This window comes from Durio zibethinus, chromosome 22 (assembly GCF_047325235.1).
Source record: "Durio zibethinus cultivar Kanyao isolate XHJ-2024 chromosome 22, ASM4732523v1, whole genome shotgun sequence".
Classification (NCBI taxonomy): Eukaryota; Viridiplantae; Streptophyta; class Magnoliopsida; order Malvales; family Malvaceae; genus Durio; species Durio zibethinus.
In genome coordinates, this window is record NC_143183.1 from 8489313 (window position 1) to 8502109 (window position 12797).

The following is a 12797-nucleotide window of genomic DNA, read 5'->3' on the forward strand; positions in this document are numbered from 1 at the left end:
AAAAATTCTTCTAAAAAATTTTAAAAAATCCCAAACTCTGAAAAATTATGAAAATCATAAAAAATAAAAAATAAGTCATCTTGCCATGAAACTTCATATGAAAGCTTAGGGGACCGTTATATGAATTTACAATCCATAAAAATGGCATTGGCATGGCAAAAATATAAAGATATACCTAAACCTACCTACTGCTTGGTCGTGATGTGCATGGTGCATGGTGCATGGTGCATGGTGCATGGTGCATGGTGTATGGCCTGAGCCTAGGATACCCATGTGTGGTACATAGCCCAGCATGTGTCGATAGTGTTCAAGGGAACTACCTACACTAAGGGCCAACATATGCTGAGACCAAGGGCCAACATTCCTAATGATGGTCGAGGCATGTGCATGTGTCACTGTTTGTAAGTTGGTTTAGGCCTAGGGATTCTCTCCAAGTCAAAAAGTAGTTCAGGATCGACAGAATTGAGCCAGGCCCAAGTGTAGGCGTTGCTAAGTGTTATATGACTTTACAAGCCATAAAAATAGAATTGGCATGATAGAAATATAAAGATGTGCCTGAACACTCCTATTACCCGATCATGGTGTACATGGTGAGCGACCTGGGCCCAAGATACTTGTACTTATTTCATGGTTCAGCATATACTGATGGTGTCCGAGGGAACTACCTACATAAAAGGCTAGCATATGCTGATAGTGGTCAAAGTATGTGTTGAGATCAAGGGCCAACATGTCCTAATGGCGATCGAAGCATTTACATGTGTCACAGTCTAGGCCAAAGGGTTCTTTTTAAGTCAATAAGCAGTTCTAACTCTAGCGAGATAGGGTGATAGCTAAGAAGACCAGACCTTGAGGCATATTGGAGACCTAGGTCACAAGAAACTAGCCTAAAATAATGGTATGGGTAGTGCTCAAGCATAGTGTTCAAGCTTGACAAAATTGAGCCAGGCCCAAGTGTAGGGGCTAGTGAGTGTTATATGAATTCGCAAGCCATAAAAATGGTATTGGCATGGTAGAAATGTGAAGATGTGCTTGAACCTATCTACTACCAAGTTACGGTATGCATGGTGCTAGGCTAGGCCTAAAATACCCGTGTTTAGTGCATGGCCTAGCATTTATTGATGGTGTTCGGGGGAACTGCTTGTGCAAAGGGCTACCATGTGTTAATGGTAGTCGAAACATGTGCCAAAACCAAGGGCAACATATCTTGATGATGGTCAAGGTATGTGCATGTGTCACGGTCTGCAAGCTGGTTTAGGTCCAAGGATTCTCTTTGAGTCAAGGAGTAGTTTAGGTTCGACAAGATTAAGCCAGACTAAGATGTGAGCACTGGTGAGTGTTATATGAATTTACAAGCCATAAAAATGGCATTGGCATGGTAAAAATATGAAAATGTGCCTAAACCCACCTACTGCTCAGTCATGGTGTGCATGGTACGCGACCTAAGCCCAAGATACTTGTATATGGTACATGACCTATCTTGTGTCGATGGTGTTTAAGAGAACTAGCCATACTAAATGTCAACATGTGTTGATGGTAGTTGAAACACATGCCAAGACCAAGGGCCAACATGTCTCGCTGGTGATTAAGGCATATGCATATGTCATAGTCTACACGTTGTCTAGGCTCAATGCTTTTCTCTGAGTCAATGAGGTGTTCAGGTTCGACATAATTGAGCCAAGCCCAAGTGTGGGTGTTATATGAATTTACAAGCCATAAAAATGGCATTTGCATGATAAAAATATAAAGATATGCCTGAACCCACCTACTGCCAGGTCGTGGTGTGCATGATGCACGGCCCAGCATGTGCCAATAGTGTTCAAGGGAACTACCCACATAAAAGGCCAATAGGTGTTGATGACAATCGAAATATGTGCTAATGGTGGTCGAAGCATGTGCCAAGACCAAGGGCCAACATACCTCGATGGTGGTCGAGGCATGTGCATTTGTCATGGTCCATAAGCTAGTTAGGCCCAGGGGTTCTTTCCAAGTCAAGGAACAGTTTTAGCTTTGGTGGGACAGGGTCTAACAGCTAAGGGGACTAGGCCTTGAGGCATATTGAAGGCTAAAGTCATATGAAACTAGCCCAAGATAGTGGTACAGGGTAGTGATCAAGACTTCACAGGCTTAGGCACAGTGTTTAGGTTTAGCAAAATTAAGCCAGCCTAGTTGTAGGCACTTGTAAGCACTTATATGAATTTACAAGACATGAAAATTGCATTAGCATGGCAAAAATATGAAGATATGCTTGAACTCAATTACAACCTAGTCATGGTGCATATAGTACGTGACCCAACATAAGCCGATGGTGGTTGATGCATGTAGCAAAACCAAAGGCCAACATGTGTTGATGGTGGTTGAAGCATATGCATGAGCCATGGTCTGTCAGTTGGTCTAGGCCCAGGGGTTTTCTCCAAGTCAAGGAGTAGTTCTAGTTTTAGTGAGACAGGGTCCAATAACCAAGGGGACTAGGCCTTAAAGCCTACTAGAGGCCCAAGTCATGGGAAATTAGCCTAGAATAGTGGTACAAGCAATGATCAAGACTCTAAAGGCTCACGCACGGTGTTTGAGTTTGGCACAATTAAGCTAGGCCTAGGTGCAAGCACTGGTGAGCAATGTGTGAGCACACAGTCAGACTTAGGTGTGGGCATGTCTAAACACAGTAATGGGAGGATCAAATTTGTTGGCTTCTAGATAGCCTAGTACTACAACATAAGCTTTGAGAAGTTGGAATTATATTGAGCACTTAAGTTTTGTAGGCTAACTTAGGCACACGAAATCAATTCCCTGTCCAAGGCCACATGAAGTTTGGCTTAAGACCAGAGCCCGTGACACATGTATTGAATGTCATTTGGTGTTGATGGTGATCAAGTGGCAAATAAGAGCCTTGAGTGGGATGGTCATGGTACATATGCCGCACTAAGTGCCAACATCTACCAAAAAGGTGTATGAGACAACAACCCTCACCGAAGGCCTACTTATGCCGACGATGGTTGAACTAAGTGCCTACACCAAGTGTAAGCATATGGTGATAGTGTCCAAGGTAACATTCCACACCAAGAGGCCATCATCTAGCAATGGTGTCCTATTCAACTTTTAACAACAATGGGCCAACATCTACTGATGGTGTTCGATGTGATTACTTACACCTACCAAGGGCCATATGCCATTGATGGTGTTCGAGGCAACAACTCGCACCAGAGGCCAACATGTGCCAATGGAGTTTAAGGTAGGTGCCTGTATTAAGGGTGAGCCCATCCCTATAACAAATATAAAGGGTATTTGATTGTCATTTACTTGGACACTTGAGGGAGGGATGTCACCCTCTGACTGAATCAATTATAATTGAGAACACCATTCATCCTCAACCTAAGAAGGGTGTCCTATAAAAGAATGGAGTAAGAGGACTTTGGTAGGTGTGTGGCTCAAAAGAAGGGACAAATCAAAGTGACAAAGGACTAAATCTTAGTGGATCGTAGCAACACAGCCACTTTACCACTTACAATACTCCATCACATATTTAAGTTATCTGTAAAAGATTCTATTACCACTTGGTAGATGCAGGCCCTTGGTGTGGGCACATACCTTGATCACCATCAGCACAATCTAAACTTGGTGTAGGCATATGCCTTAATTAGAATTAGTAGAAGATAGTCCTTAGTGTAAGTAGTTGCCTCGAACACCATCAACACATGTTGGATGTCATGGTCAGACCCTACTGTGCCTTGGTCCTGCTATGACTGACCTTGAGTTGAGTGGTAAATGAAGCTTAGTGGTCGAGCCAATGGTTTTAGAGCTATGTGTGGCTAGTGTAAGCCAAGAAACATGATGCTAATAGAGTGTGCAGGCAGTGTGTAACCTAGTCCTAAGATGGGTAAACAAGTGGGAGCCAGTGTATGGATGCCTTAAAGCTTGGTAGCCAGTCAGATGCAATTGATTGAAAACATGTGCATGCACCCTCACATGGATTGGTGGAGCAATGAATAGAATTTGAAAATCATGGTGACTAAGAAAAAGGTCACTGGGCCCTGAGTTGGTAGAGAGAAAAGTGTCTCCATTTTAGACATTGTTATGGTTCCTAGTAAGATGGCTCAGAAATCTCTTATGCTCTTTATAAGGGGATGATTGGTGTCAACTTTCCACCATTTCTTTGGCTAGTGGGCAAGCAAGGGCCTAGCTAGTTTGAAGTGAGCTATTCTTAGGCATATGTGGTGTGTAGGTGGGTGGGCATCATCAGGTCACAAGTGTGGTATGATGTCTCTTGGAGTCATAGTAAACTCGAGGATAGTTAGGGTTGATGGGCCTCGTATTGTGCCTTTATGTTGAACCATAAGGTTAGGTGGTAGAATTGGCTATACCTCTCAATTTCCTTTTTTTTTTAAGATAGAAAGATCATGAGATGGTGTTTGTTAGGGGGCACTATCAAGCCTGAAGGATGAATGGGCTAGTAGGCAGGCATGCTACTAAACCCATGTGGCTAATCGGTAGAGGTGTGCTACAACTGGGGTAGCATACTTGAGTGCTTGAAGTGGGACAAGCATGGTGTAATGTGTCTATCATGTATGTGGGCAGCCTAGAATGAGGCTAAGGGATGAGGCCCTGAGACATCAGTTTCATGGGATGACATAAGCTTAGTGTGTCTTTAGGTTAGTGGTTGACCAACATGCAAGTAATGCTTTTAGGTTTGAGGCACAAGAGCTTGCATATGATGCAGTCAGGCATGGTATTGGGTTCTTACCATGCCAAAATGCAATAATATCATAAGAATTGGGGCTATGCGCCCTTATAAGCTAGATGGATCGATGCTTGGGACCTTGATGCTTGCGGGTAGAGATGGGTGCTTAGGACCACTCTAAGAATCATGGATTGATTATGATGATGGGAGTTAGGTTCTTCCTTATCGAGTTTGGGAATGTTGCATGCTACCTTATGGGGTTTAAACTAGGAATAGCTCATGAGTATGTGGCTTAAAGGATAAAAAATAATCTGTCCACAGAGAAATGGACTCACAAAAGCTAACTTAGACTAAGAGTAGTCAAGGTACCACATAGACGTGTGGTTTCGATCTAAGAAAGGCATGGCCCATAACACTGTACCTTGGTACAGGCACATGCTTCGACCACTATTGGCACTTATAGACTCTTGGTACGGAATATGCCTATTTGAAAAAAATGTCACCATTTTAGACACTTTAATGTCTACTGCTAGCGTATCTATAAAACCTCTTATGCTCTTTAGGAGGTGGTTGTCTGAGCCCTTTATTCCCTCTATGAGAGGAGTAGGTGTGCATGATGGACCTGTCATTACGTACATCCATGGTAATGTTCTTGGAGCAAAATCCAAGCCGTGCATGCCTTTTGGTCGTGTTGTCTAGTGATTGGTCATTCTAGTGACCCGCAGGAGCCCATGACCTTTATCAATTAATGTGTATACAGAATAGCTAAGCTCAATCCTATGCCTATAACTGATGCTATCCTAGACCCTAGACCAAGTCCCTAAATCAAGCAACATTTCTTTCGGGTGGTGGTAGTAGAAGCTGTAGTTAGGGGCTTGGTTTGGCCAAGTTTTTTATGTATTTGGCTAACTCGTGGTCCTTTCTCATTGACTACAAAAATGACTTGGCCTAGCCAGGCTTGTGCATGCAATCGATGCTATCCAAGACCCTAGGAACAAGTCACTGAATTGGGCAATGTCCTCTTAGGGTGGTGACAGCAGAGTTTGTATGTGTGGTCCCCACCAGACCAAGCATGGTGGTGTTGTGCCATTGTTGCTTGTTAGATGAGAAGGGTAGTCCTGTGGCTCTTGCTTATGTTTTTTTCCTTGCCAAGCAGTTGTGGCATGGCCTCGTATGTCATTTCCTCCACTCACTTGTTGAGTAATCAATTAGGTGGGTTATGGACCAATGTTCATGATGCTGCCACTTGTACATAATGGGCATATGAGTGGTGCTATGGTTATGTGTGTTCGCATTGAATTGCTGACTTGTCATCCTCTTCAATCTCCCCCCTATGGTCATCATACCTTGGGGGTGCAATTGGGATCCTATGCTACATACCTAAATCAATAAAAATCAGATGTCTTGCCATCCCTTATATCTTTTTTATCCTTAAGGGCTATGAGTTGGACCTCAATCATGCCCTGCATTCTAAGTGTGCCACCCAAACTTCCATGGCCATATTAGTACATTGGTGTTCAATCGTGCTCTTGGATGTGGAACATTTTGTGGACACAAGCTCTCAGCCCTTGTTTATCTGATGCTACACATTTTACTTCCTTGACACGTATGATGCTTATGCTTTGTGTTGGCTTTATCCACCACTCAATCGATGCATTGAGGCCCATATGGTGCCATCATCTTGAAGGAATGCTACCTGGTTGATCCTGCTAGTAGTGTTATGCTTGTTTCAAAGATTAAGCCATACATGTGTAAGTATGAACTAATTTAGACTTTGAAACTACAAATGACCCATTAAATTAGTTATAGTTTGTTTGATGATATCTAATACTCAGATAACCATAGTAATTCTAAAGCTAATACATGCAACAAACCTTAACTTCTAGAGTGGATGCATTTATTAGATAAAAGGTTAACCAGGTTTTGCCCATTCTTTTGATGATTCATGATAAGTCAACGGATCATACAACCTTTTGTACTGGTGATGCATCATTCAAATTTCTGCCCTATCAACTTTTGATGGTAGAATAGTGGCCTACAAAGGTGGTGATGGTTGATAGAGTATTAGGGTTTGATTCTAGAGAGGGAGCCTGAGAAATGGCTACCACATCTAAGGAAGGTAGCAAGCGTGGAAATTATCCAATACTAATAAGGGGAGTTAGTGACAATAAATAACAATACTAAGCTCTATGAGTCTAGTAATTGGAATGAGTACAATCTAAATCCCTAGCAATTGTGATAATTCTACCTTCAATAGTATATATTTAAGTTGTTATAGTTAAAAAGCTTATAGTTGAAACTAGGGTTGGGTCATTTGGTCTGCCTCATAGTAAACACTGGTATACTCATCCTTACTGCTGATGATGCATTCCTAGCCTTAACTAGTTGGGTTATTCCTTTGGTGCTATTTCTTTGAAGAAATTAGAGTGCTCAAAACAGGCTTATGCTTGTATACATTAGCATGCGATAACATCATAAGATTTCGATCCTATTGTGTTGGCCTTCGAGATCAGAGTAATGATTAACAAAAACAGTCTAGGGCATTCATATTTCTTAGTCAGAGGTGAAATTCTTGGATTTATGAATAGTGAAAAACTATGAAAGCATTTGCCAATGATGTTTTCATTAATTAAGAACAAAAGTTGGGTGCTAAAAAACGTATAGATACCATCCTAGTATCAACCATAAATGATGCCAACCAAGGATCGACATATGTTACTTTTAAGATTTCATCGGCATCTTATGAGAAATCATAGTCTTTGGTTTTAAGGGGGAGTATGGTCGCAAGGTTAAAACTTAAAGAAATTGATGGAAGAGCACCACTAAGAGTAGAGCTTGCAACTTAATTTGACTCAACATGAGCAAACATACTAGGTCCAAACAAAGTAAGGATTGATAGATTGAGAGCTCTTTCTTGATTCTATGGGTGGTGGTGCATGGCTATTCTTAGTTGGTTGAGCAATTTGTCTAGTTAATTCCATTAATGAATAAGACCTCAGCTTGCTAACTAGCTATGCAGGGATGATTCTTCATGGCTAGCTTTTTAGAGGGACTATGGCTATTTAGGCCAAGGAAGTTAGAGGCGACAATAGGTTTGTGATGCCCTTAGATGTTCTGGCTGCACATGTGCTACACTGATGTATTCAATAAGTCTATAGCCTTGGCTGACAGACGGGGGTAATTTTTGAAATTTCATCATTATGAGGATAGATCATTGCAACTGTTGGTCTTCAACAATGAATTCCTAGTAAGTGCGAGTCATCAGCTCATGTTGACCATATCCTTGCCTTTGGTACACACCTCCCATTACTCTTACCGATTGAATGGTCCAATGAAGTGTTCAGATCATGATGATGTGGATTGTTCGTAGCCTATGATGTCATGAGAAGTCCACTAAACCTTATCATTTAGAGGAAAGAGAACTCATAATAAGGTTTCTATAGGTGAACCTACGAAAGGATCATTATCGAAACCCGCTCAACAAATGTCATGCGAATGCGTTAAAGAAACACTTAGGTGGTGAGGGTGCCTCAATGCCCTGAGCCTCTTTTGACCCTGGGTGTGCATGACAGTCATTTTGTTCCACCTTCTAGGTGGGCAAAACAATTGGTATCATCACCTACAGCTGAATAACGAACCCCTAGCATGAATCGTGCTAAGGAATCGAAATTAAAAAAAATGCATATGCCATCACAATCCTATTCACGGTGCATATGTGGGTGGCACCATGACTCTTTTTGTTGTTAAAAATCAAAATGACTCTTGGCAATAGATATCTCGACTCTCGCATCGATGAAGAACATAGCAAAATGTGATACTTGGTGAGAATTGTAGAATCCCATGAACCATTGAGTCCTTGAACACAAGTTGTGCACCAAGCCATTAGGTTAAGGGCATGTTTGCTTGGATTTCATGCATCATCACCTCATCCAACTCCCTGCATTAGGTTACGGATGAGGGGTGCAGAAAATGGTCTCTCGTGATCTCGTCGATCGTGGTTGGTCCAAAAATGAGTAGCCGACAACAACAATGCCATAACCATCGATGGTAAAGCTCTCAACGTACCTCATCTCTAGTGACACGTGCTCGTTGTTCATCCAGACCCATCGGATCCCCCACATTGCTCTGTCGATGCTCCTATTTCAACCCTAGGTCAACAGGATTACTTGCTGAGTTTAAACATATCGATAAGTGGAGGAAAAGAAACTTACTAGGATTTCGCTAGTAATAGCGAGAAACCAGGAAGAGCATAACTTGAGAATCAAGCACCTTCGGCATCTGAATTGTAGTTTAGAAAAGTATCTTCAATGGTTGACTAGGCCTAAATCCTCTAGAAAAGGGCACCGGAGTGGGTGAGAACCCCATTGTACTTAGACCCTATACACTATAAGGCATTATCTGTGAGTTGAGTTGTTTAGGAATGCAACTGCAATTAGGAGGTAAATGTCATCCGGGTTGAATATAGGTGAGAGATTGATAGCAAACAAATGCCATAAGGGAAAAAAGAAAATGACTTTGAAAAAAGAGTCAAAGAGTGCTTGAAATTGTCAGGAGAGAATCAGATGGGGGCCAATGATGCATCCCATTTAGATGTGGAATGGTGAGAACCGATCCATCGATTGACTCAGGGCATAGATTGACATGGGTCACGATAATGGCCCAAGCCTAGACTTTTGATATGCCTATGGAATGATGCACATGCCATCTTGATGTGCCTTGGCACCTGTATTTCTAGGTGTCAGCCTATAGGCTCCCCATCTGGCCTATCCCAAAACATGGACCAAGGAGTCTGACATGTGTATGAATCAATGGGCTAGAAAACTCATAAGGTGTAAAGAAGTTGATTGGCAGGATCCCTTGTGGGTGCACCACTAATTGACCTTGATCTTCTGAGAAGGATTCGAGGTGAGCATGCCTGTTAGGACCTGAAAGATGGTGAACTATGCCTATGTAAGGTGAAGCCAAAAGAAACTCTGGTGGAGGCTCGTAGCGATTCTGACATGCAAATTGTTCGTCTGACTCGGGTATAGGGGTGAAAGACTAATCAAATAATCTAGTAGTTAATTCCCTCTGAAGTTTCCTTCAAGAAAGTTGGAGCCTTTAGTGAGTTCTATCGAGTAAAGCTAGTGATTAAAAGCATCAGGGGCATAATGTCCTCGACCTATTCTTAAACTTTAAATAGGTAGGATGGCGCAGCTACTTCATTAAGCTACTCCATGGAACTGAGAGCTTCATGTAGGCCATTTTTGGTAAGTAGAATTGGTGATGCATGATGAACTAGAAGTTGGGTTATGGGGCCTAACTGGGGTTATAGTGCTCAACTGTGCTAACTTGGAACCCACCAAGGGTGTTGGTCAATTAAGGCAACAAGATGGTAGTCATGAAAGTTGAAATCTGCTAAAAAGTGTGTAACAACTCACCTACCAATTCAACTAGCCTTAAAAATGGATGGCATTTAAGTGCATGACTTATGCTTGATAGTTGGGGTAGGGGCTAGGCCCCGATGAGTAGGAAGGTATGATGGTCACCACAAAACCCGAGGCATGAGCTTGGGTGAAGCAATCGTCAGTGCAAATCTTGGTGGTAGTAGCAAATATTTAAATGAGAACTTTGTAGGCCAAAAAAGGGAAAGGCTCCATGTGAACGGAACTTGCACATGGGTTAGTCGATCCTAAGAGATGGGGGAAGCTTGTCTGATAGTGTGTCTAGTGTGAGCTTCGAAAGGAAATCGGTTTGAAATTCTTAAATTGGGATGCAGTGGCTGATGGTAACATTAACAAGTCCAGAGACATCAGCAGGAGGCTCGGGAAGAGTTATCTTTTTAGTTTAAAGGCCTGCCCACTTTAAAAATGGCTTAGCTAGAGGTAGAGTCTAGTGGCCAGAAGAGCATCGCACATTGCAAAGTGTTTGGTATGCCTTTGATAGCCCTTGAAAATCAAGAAGACCAAGTGCCATCTGTACTCGATCGTACTCATAACTGCATCAAGTCTCCAAGGTGAATAGCCTCTGGTCGATGGAACAATGTAGGCAAAAGAAGTTAGTAAAATGGATCATAACCTTGGGAAAAAGATTGGCTCTAAGGGTTAGGCATGGGGTCCTAGTCTTGAACCCATTGGCTATTAGTGCACTACTCTAGCTGCTCCCATAGTGAGAGTGGGTTGCCACATGCTGACTGGGGGATAAACTATAAACGGCTCCCTTAGAGGCCTTCCCTAGATGACAAACAATCAACTTAGAATTGTTATAGACAAAGGGAATCTGACTATTTAATTAAATCAAAGCATTGCAATGGTCCCTGTAAATACTCACGCAATGTGATTTTTGCCTAATGCTTTAAACACTAAAGTGAAGAAATTCAACCAAGTGCATGTAAATGAAGAGAGTAACCATGACTCTTTTAAGGTAGCCAAATGCCTAGTCATCTAATTAGTGACGCACACTAATGGATTAATGAGATCCCCACTATCCTTGTCTAATATCCAGTGAAACCATAGCTAAGGGAATGGGCTTGGTAGAATCAATAGGGAAAGAAGACCCTATTGAGTTTGACTCTAGTCTAACTTTGTGAAATGACTTGAGAGGTGTAGATAAGTGGGAGCCCTAGGGTGAAATTGAAATAACACTACTTTCAATGTTATTTTACTTATTTCATTAATCAAAGGCTGAGAATGACCTTTTCTTTTAGACCTAAAGTTAACATCGATCAGTCAATCTGAGTAGAAGACATTGTCAAGAAAGGAGTTTGGCTAGGGCAGCACATCTATTAAAAGATAACAAAAGTGTCATAAGATGAGATTAACGAGAATAGAAATCTCATGTGGAATAAAGGGTAAAAGCTTCTTTGATTCTAATTTCCAGTATGAATACAAACCATGAAAGCATGGCCTATTGATTTTTTAGACCTTTAAACTTTGAAGCTAGAGGTGTCAGAAAAGTTACCACAAGGATAACTGGAATGTGGCAGCCAAGCATTCATAGCAACGTTGCTTTTTGATCCTTCAATGTCACTCTTCCTATCATTTTGAAGTAGAATTCACCAAGTGTTGGATTGTTCACCCACCAACAGGGAACATTTGTTAGGTTTAGACTGTTGTGAGATAGGTTAGTTTTACCCTACTAATGTCAGAATTGCAATAGTAATTCAACCTAGTACAAAAGGAATCATTGATTTGCATAATTGGTCATCACGCTTGGTTGAAAAGCTAGTGATGTAAAGCTACCGAGCACTGGATTATGACTGAATTCTTCTAAGTTAGAATACAAGCTAGAAGTGACACATGAGCCCGTCATTCGATTGTCAACTCGTAAAAGGGACCCATGGCCCCCAAAGGCACGTATTGTAGGTGTAGACCCCATGGTGGACCAGCCACGCAGTCCTCCTTAAAGCTAATTCCACTATAGTAAAGGTTTTAGAGACTGCCAGATGAATTTGGAAAAACAAAAAAAATGGAGTCGCCACCAATTTTTTTTGGCTAAGTGTGATTGGCTACCTATTAAAACTTACCTTCTTAATAAAATTTTAAAATTAATTAAAATTTATTAAGAAGATAATTTTTGGGTCTACAAATAAACATTTTAGGTTTAAAATTCAGTTACGTGTGGGGTATGATTAGCACCCTCATAGCGTCCGTTTAAAATAGTACCGATTAATTATGTGTTATTTTTTAATATTGACTAAAATGGTCTTAATTTTGGTATTTAGAGATTTAATTTTTTTATTTTTTAAAATATATTTTTATTTAGTAAGCTTGAAAAGTAAATAAGAACCTTATATTGAAAAATTCCTAAAAATATTTCAATACTTTAGTAATATTAAAAGGAACCATCTCACCTAAGGAATTTTTAAGAATCACTACTTGAAATTCTCAAAAATCCCATCTTCGGTGGTTCATATTTACTTTCATAAAATATGATATCTATAATTTTAAGCAAATAGTATTTTTCAAAACTTATTTATAAAAAAATGAGAAATTTTTATCGAAAATTAATCTATATGCTCCAATAAATTAATGGCATTGTAGATAAATTTTCTCACATAAAGATTTCTAAAGAATCACTACTTGGATTTCTTTAAAATCTCATCCTTGGAGATTTTTCATCTAATTTTAAAAATTATTGAAAGTTA

At 40.8% G+C, this 12797-nt stretch overlaps 2 non-coding genes and 1 pseudogene across 2 annotated transcripts; all 3 read left to right on the forward strand.

Moving 5' to 3' along the window:
* The first annotated feature begins 6365 nt into the window (after positions 1 to 6365).
* LOC149512527 (18S ribosomal RNA) lies at positions 6366 to 8138 on the forward strand (annotated as a pseudogene).
* A 291-nt stretch (positions 8139 to 8429) lies between these two features.
* LOC149512528 (5.8S ribosomal RNA) lies at positions 8430 to 8585 on the forward strand. The gene has a single exon (XR_016332232.1). It is a non-coding gene; the product is annotated as a 5.8S ribosomal RNA (ribosomal RNA).
* Positions 8586 to 8815: 230 nt separating this feature from the next.
* LOC149512529 (25S ribosomal RNA) lies at positions 8816 to 12150 on the forward strand. Its single transcript, XR_016332243.1, has one exon. It is a non-coding gene; the product is annotated as a 25S ribosomal RNA (ribosomal RNA).
* The last annotated feature ends 647 nt before the right edge of the window (positions 12151 to 12797 follow it).